Source organism: Ambystoma mexicanum, chromosome 6q, assembly GCF_040938575.1.
Source record: "Ambystoma mexicanum isolate Mex_15411 chromosome 6q, UKY_AmexF1_1, whole genome shotgun sequence".
NCBI lineage: Eukaryota > Metazoa > Chordata > Amphibia > Caudata > Ambystomatidae > Ambystoma > Ambystoma mexicanum.
The window spans coordinates 1,334,811,985-1,334,829,860 of NC_090937.1; positions in this window are offsets into that span (position 1 = coordinate 1,334,811,985).

Consider the following 17,876-nt stretch of genomic DNA (forward strand, 5'->3'; position numbering starts at 1 on the left):
TCAGAGATGAGTACATGCGAGCACGAGGGGTTGTGCTGCAGAAAGGCTCTCTTATCTGCCGGGATGATGATGATGGCAGTCACAGAGACATGTTGCGAGCCTGGTAATAACTGGGGACCCCATCCAGTGCCCAGACAGGCCAAGACAGGCACGGAAGAGTGCCAGAAGAGTGCCTTAGTGAAGATGTTTGCCAAAGGCCGGCTCTGCCTTCTGGCTCAATGCTGGGAGTTCTTTGATGCAGTGGACAGCCAATCGGATGACTCGGCAGTAGTGGGGGGCTGCAGGACTGTTATGCCCAAGTTGAAACTGGATGGTTTTCTTTCGGCCATCTTGCTCTGCTCACCGATGTGAGCTGATTAATGCAGGCTTGGTGGAAGTGATTCAGTGTGCTGATCTTTCTACATTTCCAGATATGCCTGCAGGGTTGTAGTTTCCAGATAAACCTGAAGGGGCAGGGTGACATTTGTTCCTACGAAACTGGTTTCTCATTTCTAAAGACCTCTGGGTGTTTCAGATGGTTCAGAGGTTTCATTTGGAGATTGTATTCACCCTCAACCCTGTTTAAGGGGGGAACATGCAGAACAATCATTAACTAATTTCCTAAGAAGGCAGCCATATACAAGAGTTGCCTTCACCTAAATAGGAAAAACAAAATGTCATGGACCTAAACTGTTTTGTTGTCTAATGTCACCTTGAGATGGATATGACTGACATACTGAAAGACAAATTGAAGTAAGGAAATTGGCTGGTTGGACCTCTTGGAGTCCCTATAACTATGTCCAGTTTCAGTGGAAGATCCCTTTTAAGTGTTCATCTCTGCCCTTCGTTCTCTCTTAATCTCCTTGGTATTGAGGACGGTGGCAGCCTTTTTGAGGGACAGGGGAACCAGGCTACTGATTTTCCTGGACAACATTTTGAACTTGGCCATGTCTGTTTGGGAAGCCAGAGCCCACACTTAAGGAATGGTTGCACTTTTGCCGTTCTTTAGTTTTGCCATACATTGAAACAAATCAAATCTGGTAGCCTTCACAGCACACACAGTTTCTAGGATTGATGATAGACTTCAGGACTACTTCTGAAAGACTTCACCAGTGTAAAAATGCATATATCAAAACTGAGTTGTGAAGGGCTCTGCTTTGCTCTATGATTTATATGAAGTATTGTCCCAAATTATAGGAATCGTCTCTTCTTCGATTTAGGCAGTTTTAACATGACCACTGTTTTACATGGTTTTTCAGTGACTGAAAATAAAGACTGTATGCAAAGAGTTTTCAAGTTGGATCCCGTTTTCACTAGAAGCAGAATAAGAATTTGAATGATGGATCATTCACCTGGATTCTTGGAATGACAGAGACATTTTCGCATAACCCCTTCCACCTCAGTTAGAATCCTATTCAAGCCTAGGGGGATGGGATTCCAGATGGGATATGACCACCACTGGAGGTGAGTGGTCCCCTCAAGGGTCTATTTTGCATACAAAATGTTTGCCGCTGTGTCGCAAAAGGTGCCTCCAGTTGCATGTTGAGCATGCTTAAGAATGCTTATATAGGATGGAGGATGCCCAGATCCCTAGCAGAACTGTGAAGGAGGATTTGGAAGCTCTGCCTCCCTTACTGCATCAAGGGTGAGGCAACATTTTTACTGGCAAATCATAATCTTGCAGTAGATTTGGGCTATTGACACCAGTCCATCATGAGCAATATTTCAGATTCTTCAAACATTTTGGTGGATGTTCCTAGTGAATAATTTGCATTCCCGGTCAGTAACCAGCTGCAGGGATTTGTCGGCTGGAGAACAACACCTCTGTCAGGATGCTTTTGTCCAAGAATTGTGTCCATGGATTATTAAAATTTTCTATATATAGCAAGTGACTCTCCACACTCATATAAAGGGTACTGGTCTGGTGGGTATGTTTTTGCCATCTCAAGTGTGGTACGTTTGGCCCTGAGAGCGACCATGGACAAAACACCCCTTCTTCTCATTTTCAGACTTTTGCTGGATCCTCAGCCTTGCCAACTTCCGCTGGTTCTGTAGAGGTCCTCCAACTGATGGCCTGAAGGATATAATGAGCAGATGGTCCCACAAGGTCACGTTGCGAGAGGCTTCTGCTTTCATACATCAATCTTGCGCCTACAGTACTACTAGCACCTATGATCCTGCATGGTAGGCTTGAGTAGGCTGCCATTTACCAAGGCATCGTGATCCCCTTTGGGAGTTTTTAATAAAGATATGTAATGCATTTGCCGAGCACTAAATCAGAGATTACAAAGGTTAAATAGGCACAAAAGTATCATTTGAGAACTGCAATGCAAATGTCAGTGCTTTAATCTGTACTGCAGAAACACAGGAGGGTTTTGAATACCAATCATACATGGTATTTTAAAGAGAATTAAGTATTTGCAGTAGAGCAAATACAGACAATGCTAGGTTATTGCACCTACCGCCAACTCTCCGTGAATGAGATGCTGCAAGATGGGGGGAGGGATTTAACGCGCAAAGGAATAAAGATGTCAGGGGGTCTGTTTGTGTTTGTAGCACAACATGTGGAATACGACATCCTCCAAAGCTTCCAGCTCATGTAATACCAGCATGTTAAGTAGAATATAGTGACCAACTCAGGATAAAATGTTAGCAGGATATTCAGAGTATGTTTTAAACATACCATTGGATGTATTGACAATGTTAGGGTTCATGGCCCGTGGGCTACGTTTAGGAGATTGCAAGTGCACATGAGCCAGAGTGCATTTAGCCCTTTTGCTAGATTTACATACACATCTATAATGCAGTTGTTTGAAATTAGCCACAATGTTATCCATGTGCAATCAGTTTACATTTCTGATTCGTGACCTGCAATGCCAACTGCAAGACAATATTTAAAAGAGAGTTAACTATTTGCAATAGAATGCATACAGATATTTATTTATTAATTCAACTACCTAAGTAAGGTGGTCATTTTTGTCACTGACCTTGCAGCCACATTTTCTTACTATTCTAAAAGTACTTCTAAGTCACCCATCATTTCAAGGCACAAAGTATTTAATAGATTCTGCGTGAGTTAGCACCCCCCTGGGCTGTTGACTGTTGAAGGGGGTACGGGTTCACCCCCATTCTGAGTATGACATTTTAATGGGATATTAACTCAATCGTGTTGCTATGTATAGATTGGCCTGGAAACATGATTCAGTGGTGAAGCTCGCATGCCTTGGAACCTTTAGAAGGGTGGTGGATGTTAGGACTCTACACTTCTCTAGATGCTTTTTTTCCCTGACTGTGTGACTTGCTATATCCATTGCAGGATGAAGACTGGTTCTTGAATGATTGATGTCTTAAGAAGGTGTGCTGAACAATTATTTAACAAGTTTCATAAACATGTTATTATGATTTCTCCCCTTACATTAGCCAGATGGGTCAGATGAGTCATGTCGCAGGCATGTGGAGATGTGTGCTAGTTCGTCAGATGCTCTTTAAGGGCCATGATGGCCTCCAAAGTATTCTGGTGTTGAGGAGTTTCTTAGGTTGGCAGACTGGTCAAATGAATATATGTTTTATGTATTGTACTGTGTTCCTAGGTGCATTCTTCAAGAGCGATTTTGTATCGGTTCTGTATTGTATTGTATTGTACACAGACTTGCTAAAGCGCAACTACGTAGACGTCTAGGTCGTTGAGCAAAGGCAAAGATTCCAAAGGGGCTTGAGAAGGTTCAAATAAAGGAAGAAATTGTGTTAAAACAAATGGGTCTTAAGATCCTTGCGGAAAGGCAAATACTGCTCAATTTCCCTAAGGAAGAGAGGAAGCTTGCTTTATGTCTTTTGATTACATGTGCCTGCGCACTGCCACTCTATCTAAATGGGATTGGCATTGTTCCGGCACCAAACAAAAAATGTGTTAATGCCATGAGATCCTAACCAATGCCAATGTGCATACAAGGCTGAGGGAAGCAATAATAAATACATGGGTATCAGGGTTCGCAACATTATATTGCAATGCAGTATTTCAACGATCTAAATTAGGACATTGATTTGATCAGCGGGCACACAATTTCAGTAAATTAAACTATCGTGAAATCGATAAAACATAACTTAATTCCTGTTTACGGGCGGGCCATTCTAGCATTTATTGGTCTCATAGTTATCAGTTTGGGACACGTGAGCAAGTCCTGCGTGCACCGGAAATAAACACAGGGTAATTCATAGAATTTCGCAGAAAAGTGTCGCAAGCGGCTGGCGCAGAGTGTCCGCGTGCGATTGTCTGCGCCAGGCGCGTGCGCTAAAACCGATTTCCGCGCACAGCGTATTAATGGATTTTAGGCTCCCAAACCAGCCGTGGCGCAGAGTATCGCAGCGACCCTGCAGCAGCGCCAGTAACGCCCCCAAGAACGCCCTCGCGCAAGGAAAAGCCATCAAAATCGCTAAATCATCGCAAAGGGCTGCGCTAACCCTGGACCAGTTTACAGGGCTGCCAAACAAGGAATGCAAAGCGGGTATTGTTTATATCAGGGGTACGCGGGAAGTTTTACACGGGATTAGCCAGGGTACGTGTATTACAGGGGTAGGGGGAAGTTTTACACGCGATTGGCTAGGGTACGTGTATTACAGGGGTACGCGGGAATTATCACACGCGATTTGGCTGGGTACGTGTATTACAGGGGTACGCGGGACGTTTTACACGCAATTTGGCTGGGTACGTGTATTACAGGGGTGCGCGGGAATTATCACACGCGATTTGGCCAGGTACGTGTATTACAGGGGTGCGCGGGAATTATCACACGCGATTTGGCTGGGTACGTGTATTACAGGGGTGCGTGGGAAGTTACACACGCGATTAGGCTGGGTGGGTCCTCACAGGTGTTCCCTGTACACCCTCCATGGCCCCTGCAGGCAGCCCACAAAACAGGGGACTACCCTGCACACCTGCTCATGTCCCCCAGCACCCCCACCCCCCAGCACTGTGGGCCACCCTCCACCAGGCCCCCACTCATGTCCCCTTGCACCCCCACCACCCAGCAGTGCAGGGGCAGCCTCCACCAGGCCCCCACTCATGTCTCCCACCACCCCCACCCCCCAGCATCCAGGGGCACCCTCCACCAGGCCCCCACTCATGTCTCCCACCACCCCCACCCCCCAGCAGTGTGGGGCAGCCTCCACCAGGCTCCCACCCATGTCTCACACCACCCCCACCCCCCAGCCACCAGGGGCATCCTCCACCAGGCCCCCACTCATGTCTCCCACCACCCCAACCCCCCAGCACTGTGGGGCACCCTCCACCAGGCCCCCACCCATGTCTACCACCACCCCCACCCCCCAGCAGTGCAGGGGCAGCCTCCACCAGGCCCCCACTCATGTCCCCTATCACCCCCACCCCCCAGCCACCATGGGCAGCCTCCACCAGGCCCCCACTCATGTCCCCTTGCACCCCACCCCCAGCAGTCATGGGGCACCCTCCACCAGGCCCCCACTCATGTCTCCCACCACCCCCACCCCCCCAGCAGTGTGGGGCAGCCTCCACCAGGCTCCCACCCACGTCTCCCACCACCCCCACCCCCCAGCCACCAGGGGCAGCCTCCACAAGGCCCCACTCATGTCTCCCACCACCCCCACCCCCCAGCACTGTGGGGCACCCTCCACCGGGCCTCCACCCATGTCTACCACCACCCCCACCCCCCAGCAGTGCAGGGGCAGCCTCCACCAGGCCCCCACTCATGTCCCCTATCACCCCCACCCCCCAGCAGTCATGGGACACCCTCCACCAGGCCCCCACTCATGTCCCCTATCACCCCCACCCCCAGCCACCAGGGGCAGCCTCCACCAGGCACCCAATCATGTCCCCTATCACCCCCACCCCCCAGCAGTGCAGGGGCAGCCTCCACCAGACCCCCACTCATGTCTCCCACCACCCCCACCCCCCAGCATCCAGGGGCAGCCTCCACCAGGCCCCCATTCATGTCTCCCACCACCCCCACCCCCCAGCAGTGCAGGGGCAGCCTCCACCAGGCCCCCACTCATGTCTCCCACCACCCCCACCCCCCAGCATCCAGGGGCAGCCTCCACCAGGCCCCCACTCATGTCCCCCTGCACCCCCACCGCCCAGCAGTGCAGGGGCACCCTCCACCAGGCCCCCACTCATGTCCCCCTGCGCCCCCACACCCCGCAGTGCAGGGGCACCCTCCACAGGCCCCCACTCATGTGTCCCACCACCCCCACCCCCCAGCTACCAGGGGCAGCCTCCACCAGGCCCCCACTCATGTCTCCCACCACCCCCACCCCCCAGCAGTGCATGAGCAGCCTCCACCAGGCCTCCACCCATGTCTACCACCACCCCCCAGCAGTGCAGGGGCAGCCTCCACCAGGCCCCCACTCATGTCCCCTATCACCCCCACCCCCCAGCAGTGCAGGGGCAGCCTCCACCAGACCCCCACTCATGTCTCCCACCACCCCCACCCCCCAGCATCCAGGGGCAGCCTCCACCAGGCCCCCACTCATGTCTCCCACCACCCCCACCCCCCCAGCAGTGTGGGGCAGCCTCCACCAGGTTCCCACCCATGTCTCCCACCACCCCCACCCCCCAGCCACCAGGGGCAGCCTCCACCAGGCCCCCACTCATGTCACCCACCCCCCCCCACCCCCCAGCAGTGCAGGGGCAGCCTCCACCAGGCCCCCACTCATGTCCCCTATCACCCCCACCCCCCAGCCACCATGGGCAGCCTCCACCAGGCCCCCACTCATGTCCTCTTGCACCCCCACCCCCCAGCATCCAGGGGCAGCCTCCACCAGGCCCCCACACATGTCTCCCACCACCCCCACCCCCCAGCAGTGCAGGGGCAGCCTCCACCAGGCCCCCACTCATGTCTTCCACCACCCCCACCCCCCCAGCCACCAGGGGCAGCCTCCACCAGGCACCCACTCATGTCCCCCTGCACCCCCACCCCCCAGCAGTGCAGGGGTACCGTCCACCAGGCCCCCACTCATGTCCCCCTGCACCCCCACCCCCCAGCAGTGCAGGGGCACCCTCCACCAGGCCCCCACTCATGTCCCCTATCACCCCCACCCCCAGCCACCAGGGGCAGCCTCCACCAGGCACCCACTCATGTCCCCTATCACCCCCACCCCCCAGCAGTGCAGGGGCAGCCTCCACCAGACCCCCACTCATGTCTACCACCACCCCCACCCCCCAGCAGTGCAGGGGCAGCCTCCACCAGGCCCCCACTCATGTCTCCCACCACCCCCACCCCCCAGCACTGTGGGGCACCCTCCACCAGGCCCCCACCCATGTCTACCACCACCCCCACCCCCCAGCAGTGCAGGGGCAGCCACCACCAGGCCCCCACTCATGTCCCCTATCACCCCCACCCCCCAGCCACCATGGGCAGCCTCCACCAGGCCCCCACTCATGTCCCCTTGCGCCCCCACCCCCCGCAGTGCAGGGGCACCCTCCACCAGGCCCCCACTCATGTCCCCTATCACCCCCACCCCCCAGCCACCAGGGGCAGCTTCCACCAGGCACCCACTCATGTCCCCTATCACCCCCACCCCCAGCAGTGCAGGGGCAGCCTCCACCAGGCCCCCACTTATGTCTCCCACCACCCCCACCCCCCAGCAACCAGGGGCAGCCTTCACCAGGCCCCCACTCATGTCCCCTATCACCCCCACCCCCCAGCACTGAGGGGCACCCTCCGCCAGGCCCCCACTCATGTCCACCTGCCCACAGGCCCTGACAATCCTCAAGCATTTGCCTCAGGGCCAGCCACCACAGACCAAAGACACAACGAAGTATTACATGTGCCCATGATACTACTCCAATGGAAACAATGTAAATCAACACATGTGTCTCACACACACACAATGGTTGCAAGTGAACCTGAAAACCCATATCATGACATGCATGAAAACAATGAGATGAAACCACACATTGAAGAATGAAAAAGTCCAAATAATGTATTAAAAACAACAGCAATGGCAATCAAAATTAACCAAAATAAAAAAATAACAAAATTAAGCTGGCTGTCCCTTTTCAAATTAAAATCAATAAATGATAATCCAAAAAAATATCTTCCAAAGTTCAAGTCCATGAAAAGGAAATGAAGGGAAAAAAGAAATAGAAAACCATTGCTCCATGGGAAAAAATATTCATAGTAAAAAAAATATCCAAATCCAAAGTCCAACTATGTACAAAGTATTCAGGGTCCATCATCCCAAGAGAAGAAATGAAACCTACCAAAAAACCTATCTAAAATGGAACTATATACAAAAGGTGGAGCAGTGTCCGTCGACTCCAAATAAAAATAAACTACAAAGGAAACCTATCACTAAATAACTATATACAATGGCGGCAGGCCAGTCCAGCGGCTCACTTAGTGGTGTTCCGGGCCAGGGCATCATCAAACTCCTCGTCTATGTCCCGGAGGCGGTCCTGTTCCATGGCCCCGAGGGTCCGCAGGGACGCCGACATTTTCACCTCCAACTCCCTGCGGATTGCCTCGAGGCACTCGGCCCGCCTCAGGGCCCTCCGCATGGAGTTCTCCGCCCTGACTATCGTGAGCCGCGCCTCTTCCGCCTGCCGCCGCTCCGCATCTATGGCGTGGCCCAACCGCTGCCACACTCCTGCCCTCCGGCCGATGCCTGCCCCTCCGATGTTGAAGGCCCCGAGCTATCGTGGCTCCCACCTACAGCCTCCTGCTGCTGCAGCTGCTGCTGTCCATGTGCCCTGTCTGATGGTGCCTGCACATCCTCCTCCACCTGGGGTGCAGTCGTTGATGTGGCCACCCCTGCTGGACGTTCGACTCCCGACTGTGGCAGGGATCTGTTGTCCACCAGCCTGGCCGCACGGTTGGAGGTAGCTCCACAGGGCACCCAGGTGACACATGGGTGGGAAGATGGCATGGAGGACGACTGTGGCATAGGGGGTTCTGTGGAGAAGGGGTCGGAACAAGGACCAGGAAACGGAGGAATCCAGCCCTGGTGAGCTGTCCCAGTGGGTCAACGAGGTCAACGAGCCATGCGAGAAGACGTGCAGACTCGTCATGAAAAGACTGCAGGTCAGCTCGCATGGCCCGTTGACGCAACGCCACCCCACCCTGGACAGGCTCAACCTGGTGCAGGATAGCCACATCCGCAGGGAGAGGAAGGCCAGGTGTTGTAAGCCAATCCTCTCCCTGAGAACGGGTCTGGAGGTAGGCATCCCCGCTGGTACAAGATGATGTAGTGACAGCAGCAGGGACAGGATTGCACACAGGCACCTCCGCTGCGGCCTGTGCTGCCTCCTGTCCCTGATCCTGTACTGCACCACTAGCACCAGTTTAATCCCCATCTCCAGACCCCGCCACTGTCGATTGCACGGCCTCCTCCTCCACCAAACCCCCCACCAACCTGGATGACTCTGTGCCATCTTCCTCCGTTGGGCCCTGTGGGGTCCCTGCTGCCCCTTCTGCTGCCGAGGAGTCCAACTCCAACCTCCGTCTCTTGGACCTCCCCTCGGTAGCTGCGGCCTGGGACGCTGCACCAGACTCCTCACTCCCCGACGAGATCACAAACTGGGAGGGGATCCAGGCCTTGCGTCTCCGGCTGGTGGTGCGACCCCTGCCGCTGTGCTCCACAGCACCTTCTCCGCCCTCTTCATCAGTTGACGCTGCAGACAGGGAGAAACAAAACACAGGCATCAGGGCACTGTAAAATGGACTCATACACACATGACAGTTATACATGAGTGGCATTGGTAAACCTCAGACATGGCATCACAATCCCCAACACACATGTCATTTCAACTTGCACACATGAGCCATACCACAGCCATATTGCAACAGCCAGCACCATCCATTCACATACAACAGCATGAGCAGCCAAAGGTCATCCACACATCACATGCAACATAGGGAGTACACTACACATGCACACACAACACCAAACTTGCATGCATGTGTACACCTCCGCCAACTGTTGCAGTGTTTTGATCGACATCCATGTCACACCTGACAATCATTCCTCCACATCCTGTGCCATGCAAGCCCACACACACAAGCACCATCCATGTGTCACACATGAGACCCCTTGCATGTGTCACCCTAACGGCCCTGTACACCTCCCCTACTTGGCCACATAAAAATACATGTTCAACCTGCACACTCCTGGCACACCACCACACGCACAGCTTACAATCAGTATGCATGTACACTTACCGCTCGACTCCAGACGGGTCTGCTTCTCAAGGACATGGATGTGGAGCACTGGGGATATGCGTTCCAGGACCCTCATCTGATCTTCCGACAAGTGGCCCCGGTGCCCCTTAGCATCCGCTGCCTTCAGGAGGCGCCGGGCCTTGTTGAGAGTCCTGGACCTGAAGTCGTCCCAGCGCTTCCTGACACGTTCGTAGTCGCGGACTGCCACCTCCTCCACGTGGATGGCAGTCACGATGTCCATCCAGATCCGAGTCCGTCCTTCCTTGTCGGCGCGCAACCTTCCGAAGAGGGCATCATACTGCCCCAGGACATGCTCCACCAGGACACCAACTCCGGTGGCAGTGAAGCTGGCGCCCCTCTGCCTCTTTGGCCGGGGGTTGCCACTGGTGCCAGATGTTGCAGTGCCCGACATGGCAACCCCAGAGGCAGGAGTGGGTGGGCAACTGGGTCCTGGGGCTTGGCTGTGGGGCGATGGAAAAGCAGTCGGGAGTCTTCGGTTCCAGCAGGGGTGGTCACAGCAACAGCACCCCTGGCTGATGTGCAGGCAGCAAATGGCAGGGCACGTGGGCAGCAGGCAGTTAGGCAGCAGCAGATGGCAGGTGGGAGCGTGCTCAGGGCTCTGGGGGGCAATAATTTGGCGTTCTGCGCAGGAGCGTGGTCTTCCGTGTGTGAACGCGTGGCCAGCTTGATACGGAGTGATTTTGCACGTGAAAATCCAACACGTCTGCGTGTAATTCGAGGAAAGGCCCTTAGCGCGTAAACGCGTCACCAGCGTATGCGCGTCTATAAAGTCACGTGCACGTTGAATAGGGCACACATTGGAAATGTTGCGTGTTAAAAAATGAAAGACACGTCCGAGTGTCAAAGTGTGTAATTGGTGGAAATGGCCTTAGCGCGTACACGCGGAAGTGACAAAGCGTGTAATTGGTGGAAATGGCCCTACACGCAGAAGTGACAAAGCGTGTAATTGGTGGAAATGGACTTAGCGCGTATACGCGGCAGTGACAAAGCGTGTAATTGGTGGAAATGGCCCTACACGCAGAAGTGACAAAGCGTGGAATTGGTGGAAATGGCCTTAGCGCGTACACGCCGCGTAAGTGACGCTGGACGTGTGGGCCTGCATAAAAGGTACGTGTAGAACACCATTTCCTTGTACGTGCTTTTCGTGGAGAGTGAGTGGGTGAATTCTGTACTTCTTGTCATTTCACACGCGATTTACTTCACGGCGTTTCAAGTTCGTACTCCATGTTATCTCTGACAGCTTTTTCTCTTTTTTCTCTTTTTCTGGATTTCCTGGGCCTGTTCCCTCAAACAGTGTTCCCTTCTACTGTTGTCCTATCTCCTCAGACAGCGTACAAATCTTCTTTTGGCGGGGGTGTTGCCAACCAAACGCGCTTCTTTTTCACGCTCTTTTTCCTGGCAGACGGTGAGTCACGCACGTATCTAACATCTGTGCTTGCCCCGTGTGTAGCCTACCCCTTCAGAGGTCATTCTAGGCTGAGTGTGACACGCATACGTTCATTCTTGTGTTACTGGGTGCCACAGCGTAGTGCAGGTTTTTTTTCCGCACACGTGGTCTAGGAGGGGTTGCGTGCACGTCATCTCCCTTTTTTGGGCTTCCTGTGCGTTGCGTGACCCGTCATCTTTCCCCAGGGGTCATATTCAGCCTTGCTAGAGCACTAGGGTACAATTACCATCTGGTACCCAACCCCTTTGACCCCCAATTGCCCAGGACAATAGTTTACAGCCACTCCTATACGCACATTAACATCAGTGCCATGGTTGGGAGGCGAGGAATCCGTAAGGGTGGCAAAGGTGGACGAGCCACAAGTGGTGGCCGTGGTGGATCCGGTAGGGGACGTGGTTGTTACTTGCAGGGTGACCCTGTCCCCTCATGTGTGGAGGACCAGTCAAGGGCACCCATAATCCATCCCCTGGTTGAGGCTGATGTGGCTGACACCATCCATGCTCAGCCCTTGTTGGACCAGCCCATTGTGGCACCAGACCTGGCTGACTCCATGGCTGACTTCCAGGTCAGCAGGCCTATGACACGTGCGCCGGTGCACGTTGATGTCATCAGGCCACGTGGATCAGGGGCAGCAAGGTCATCTGCTGCCCCAAGTATGCAGGGTGGAGAGGCTACAGGGGCAGCTGCGGCTCCATCCACCCCAGCTCTCACACACCCAGCCAGGACAGTGTCGGTCCTAATCCATCCTGCTGACATTCCCCCTGACACCATTACCCTTGAGCCAATGCCTGCACCAACTCCCATGCTGAGTGTGCAATCCCACACTCCTGATACAGAGTCCACCAGGGCTCCTGCCCCTAGTGTACAGAGCGGTGTAGGACACTCAGGATCACCACCACCTTCCAAGTGAAAGAGGAAGAGTGCTCGTCTGGCACAGGCTGATGCCCCAGACACGGCTACACAGTCCGGCCCGTCGAGGAAGCCCAGCTTCACGGATGCCGAACTGAATGCACTTGTCGAGTATGTGTCCGCACATGATAACGAGATGGTCATTGTTGCAGGATCCAAGACCACACCTGCACAACGCCAGGCACACTGGCAGGCCGTTGCGGACATCGTAAGTGCCCTTGGAATTGTGAGGCGCACAGCCAATGATTGCTATAAGCGCTGGAATGACCTAAAGCGCAGGGCAAAGAATAAGCTGGCCTCAAGTCATGCCGCAACTCTAGTGACTGGAGGTGAGTCTCCAGTAGAAGACATGGAACTCACTCCACATGAGTCACTCGCTGGGACCTACGTCACGGAGGAACAGATCCAAGGCGTGGGAGATCTGCCTGATTATGAGGCATTGTCCGGTGAGTGCACATGCATGTGTGTGTCATCCATGTGCATGGTGTGTGTGTGAGGGCTGCTGTTTGTGTGCCAGGTGAGGGCGTGTACGCCTGAGTCGTTTGGGTCACCCATGTGCTTCATGCAATACATTCTGCGCAGCAGCATTTGGCCATAGCAGTATCCCTTCTGCCAACAGTAGACATATAGCCCAACAGCATGCCAGATGCCCTTGAAGTATCACCTTGCACCAACATTGTTGCTTATTTTTCACTGTTCATTCAGGCAGATTGTTTGCATTCCATCACTTTTACTAGGCATTTCTCAGTCCTCTAGTCACATGTCTGACAAGGCTATGGTAAAGTGGAGTGACTTTGTCACCTGGATATCATTTGTTTAGACATGTCCCTGTGCAATCGGACCATTTTGGACTGGCAGCTCCAGGTGAAAAATCAGACCTGTTTGAATTAGAAAAGCTATTACATGAGGGAACTGGACTGAATGAATAAGTGCTGCCCTCCTCTCCATCTTCACTCAATAGCAATGGTACATGCCATCTGTGTGATAGTATGTGTATTTCACCTGGCAATCACAGGCCAATGTGTGATGCCACTGCTAGGCAGCATGCAGCAAATGTGTTCATCTTCCATCTTGGTGTCATCAGTGTGTGCCATTTGCCTCCCCTTCATACGCAGTGAGGGTGCATGCATGGGAGGGTTTTAGTCATGTGGGACATGTGTCAATCAAGTACTGGTTCTGTTGCTTCTCAGCCCACATTGTGTGCCATGGTGCTAATGCCTGTTTCCATTTGTTTGCTTTTATGTCTTTGCAGGGGAAGACGCACCTGATACTGCTGGGGTTGTGGAGATGGTGCAGACCCAGGAGGGGTCCGAGGGCCGACCGACCACCAGTGAGGGAAGTGGTGTGGTGGTGGGTGAGAACCCACAACTGCTGCAGGTCGTGCTCTCAAGGGGTGTCTCTGGCTGCACCTCCCCCGAGCTGTACTCAGGTGTTGATTCGGATGATGAGACCTACGTGCCGTCACAGGTGAGTGTTCCTGGGAGGGATTCTGTTCTGTCCCACCCACCTGCACCAGGGTCAGAACCCTCAATGGGGATGTCAGTGTTGGCAGCTACGCCTTTGGTGGTTACAGATGCAGGGTCACACTCTGCGACATCTGATCCTGTTCCTGGGCCAGCAGATCAGAGGGGGAATGCAGTCCTGCAGCCTCAGGCAGTGCCGGCACAGCAAGGCGCAGTTCGCCTTGCCCCAGACAGGTGTGGTGCCCGCCGACGTGGTGGCCGTACGCCACCTGGCAATACCGCATGGGAGCAATCCATTTACGGTATGGCAACCCAACAGGCAGCAGCATCAGAGATGATGGCTCAGGCCATGGATAGAGTGGCCCCTTCCATTGTCCCCCCGAAAGGCTGATGGATAGACTACAGCAGGCAACCGACTCCATCTGCCAGTCACACAGGGAGGACATGTTGGCGTCCAACAGGGACAGGCGGGCGGCACTGGCGACTCTGCAGGAAGCCATCTCCATAGAGTCCCAGGGCCACAGGGAAGCCCTGAGGCTGGAACTCCTTCACCTCAGGACGACTCTTGTTGAGCTTGAGGCTTCAACAAACCGAAGGACAGAACAGCAGCTGGAGTGTCTCACCCGTACGCTCTCAGCTGAGATGCAGGCAACTAGGGCGGAGGTCCGGGCATCCTGTGAGTTGTTGCATGGGGACCTCCGCACACTCATCCTCCAGAACGAGACCTACCACACCCGCATGCTTGCAGCCATGGAGGAACAGACTAGGGCCTTGCGTGGGCTGCTTCCCATAGTGCAACCACCTACGGATGCAGCTGCACAGGGTGATAATAGCGACAGCAATGATACTCCCACAATAGGGTAGCCGTGTGGGCCATAAGCCCATGGAGGTGTTTTTTTTTCGCAAGATCCACACAGGTGGGTTTTGGTGTGCACCCTGTCCTCGGACCTCCTGGGTGGCCTCCCCAACCCCCCCGGACCCATTAATGGCCATTTTTGATTTTTTTTTTTTTTGGGACAATGTGTTGCCTTGTGTGGCTCCCGTGGGCATACGCTGCATTGTGGCTGGGGACATGCAGGCTTGTCATGTATTTGGTTCAGATGCTTGGGTTTATGTCACACACACCCCTCCTGCTTCCCGTTTCCATGGGCTTGCAAAGGGTGTGCCCAAGTGACATTGACGTACATGGTGACATTGGACTCCCACTACATGTGTGGGCAGTCTAGTCAATACTGTGTATACATTCCTAGTGCATATTGCTGTTGTGTTGTACACTGCATGTTGCATTGATGTTTAACTCATCATCCGTGTCTACCTCCTAATTTGCAGGTCCTTTCCTCATGTCTACACAAGGCCCTCTACTTTGGAGATGGGGTCCATGTTGGCAGCAATGCACCTACAACTCTACATGGCGGCAACACCATACAGTTGGAAGTGGTGGGAGTGCAGGCATTTCCAGGTGGTGAGACTACTAATTCCTTACATTCGTAATGTCATGTTAATGGTAGTTTTGAGGGTCAGTAGATGATAAGTGTTTTTGCTAAATACCTGCTCAAGTGTATTGTTGGTCCTGCATTACTGTGAGCATTGTGACACGTGTGTCATGTTGTGGGGATTACTTTGTTTACCTGCACATAGCATGACATGGCACGGTGTGTCGTGTGGCGGTGCTGGGGATGGGTTGGGTGACATGGCACTGTCCTCATGTTGCATTTTGCAAGTGGGTGTTCATTTTAGCTGCATGAATGTGTTTTTTCACGAAACTGCATTGGTGGTGTCTGTGTAGGTAGGGATGCACACATTGTAACACTTCCAGGTGAACAATCTCAGGCTGATATGGTTTTGACGGTTGATTCTCCAGACATTCAGGATCAGTGTCAAGTTGAGTCATCATTGATTGTCAGATGGTATGTGCCAGGGCAGTGTGCACTCCACAGGGGTGTGATTTCTATGTGAAGTAATTAGCCACTAGCTGTGTACGGGCTGCCTCCCCCGTGCCCTTTCCCCTCCCATGCGCAGCGGGCGTGCCTGTGGTTAGGGATGTGGGGGCACCACCATGTCCACAGGCAGGCCCCGGCGTGTTGCAACGTTGTGCAGGACACATGCTGCCACTATGATCCTGCACACTACTGGAGGAGCGTATAACAGCTGCCCGCCAGAACGGTCAAGGGAGTGAAAGCGTGACTTAAGCACTCCGAATGTGCGCTCCACTATGCCCCGGGTTGCAATGTGGGCTGTGTTATATCTTACCTCGGGTGGCGTGGTGGGGTTCCGAATTGGCGTCATCATGTGGGTGCTGAGAGGGTAGGCACTGTCCCCTGTGGAGGTGGTGATTGGTATCATTGGTGGGGTTGTGACCTTGCTCAGTATCTGACATGCATGCATGTGCAGTGGCATTCATACTCACCAAGCAGCCATGTATCGCCATGCCGCCCAGCTTCTAGGTCCCGGCTTAGGGTGGACATTCGGTAAATGAAGCTGTCGTGGGTGGACCCGGGATAGTTGGCATATACTGAGGTGATGATTCCCTTGGCATTACATACTACCTGCACGTTGATGGAATGCCAGTGCTTGCGGTTCCTATAGATGTGCTCAGATGCCCTGGGGGGACATAGAGCCACATGGGTGCAGTCGATGGCACCTAGCACTTTGGGGAATCGTGCCACACCGTAAAAATCCAGGGCGGCAGCATGCCTTTCTGCATGTGTTCTGGGCAGGTATATGTGCCTGCGGACTGATGGGCGTGCAGTAATGATGTTCAAGACCTGGTGTAGGCAGCGTGACTGCGTGGCCTGTGACACCCCACCCACTATGGCACTTGTCCACTGAAATGATCCAGTGGCTAAGCAGTGCAGTACATTGAGGACCTTGTCCAGGGGGCTGAGTGCTTGGGAGGACAGGGTGGGTGATGTGAGGTCATCCTCCCACTCACTCACCAGGTCCAGTATTATGTGTGGTGGAAACCTGTACCTCCCATACACCTGGTCATCAGGCATCCCGAAAAGGCTGGTTCTGGGTGTGAATATTCTGGCCCTGACTATCCTCCTCCTCCTCCTTTGGTAGCCCACGGCCACTGTTGCTAGGAATGGTATATTCATCCTGGCGTCTGAGCTTGTTTTTTTTTTTGCGTGCAAATTTAGGCGTCGCGGGTCGACGTATGCCTGCTTCCTACTGGCGTACGTGTTTCTTTGCGCGTGTTGTAGGCGAGCGTGTGAAACTTTCCGCGCACCCCTGAAATCCAGTACCCAGGCCAATAGCGTGTGGAAATTCCCGCGCACCCCGGAATACACGTGCGCTGATGTACTCGAGTGTGAAACTTCCCGCGCACCCCTGAAATCCAGTACCCAGGCCAATAGCGTGTGGAAATTCCCGCGCACCCCGGAATACATGTGCGCTGATGTACTCGCATGTGTAAGTGCCCGCACACCCCTGAAATACACGTACATAGGCCAATCGCGTGTACGGGCACTTTTGTCCAAGTACACGCGATGACACTCTGACGTGCAGTCTTTCCACATGTGCTCCGTCATCACATGCTATGAGGGAAACACCCGTGCGTGTCACGTCACAGACGCGCTTACGTGCTGAGGGCCTTTGGTCCAATAGAATTGCGTATGCGTGCTGACGCGCTTACGCGCTAAGGGCCTTTCCTCGAATTTCACGCTGACATGCAGGATTTTCACGTGCCAAATCACTCCGTATCAAGCTGGCCACGCGAAAACACACGGAAGACCACGCTCCAGCCCAGAAGGCCGAATTACTGCCCCCCAGTGCCCCGAGCAGCCTCCCACGTGCCATCTGCTGCTGCCTGCCTGCCTGCCTGCTGCCCCCGTGCCCTGCCATTTGGTACCTGCACATCAGCCATCT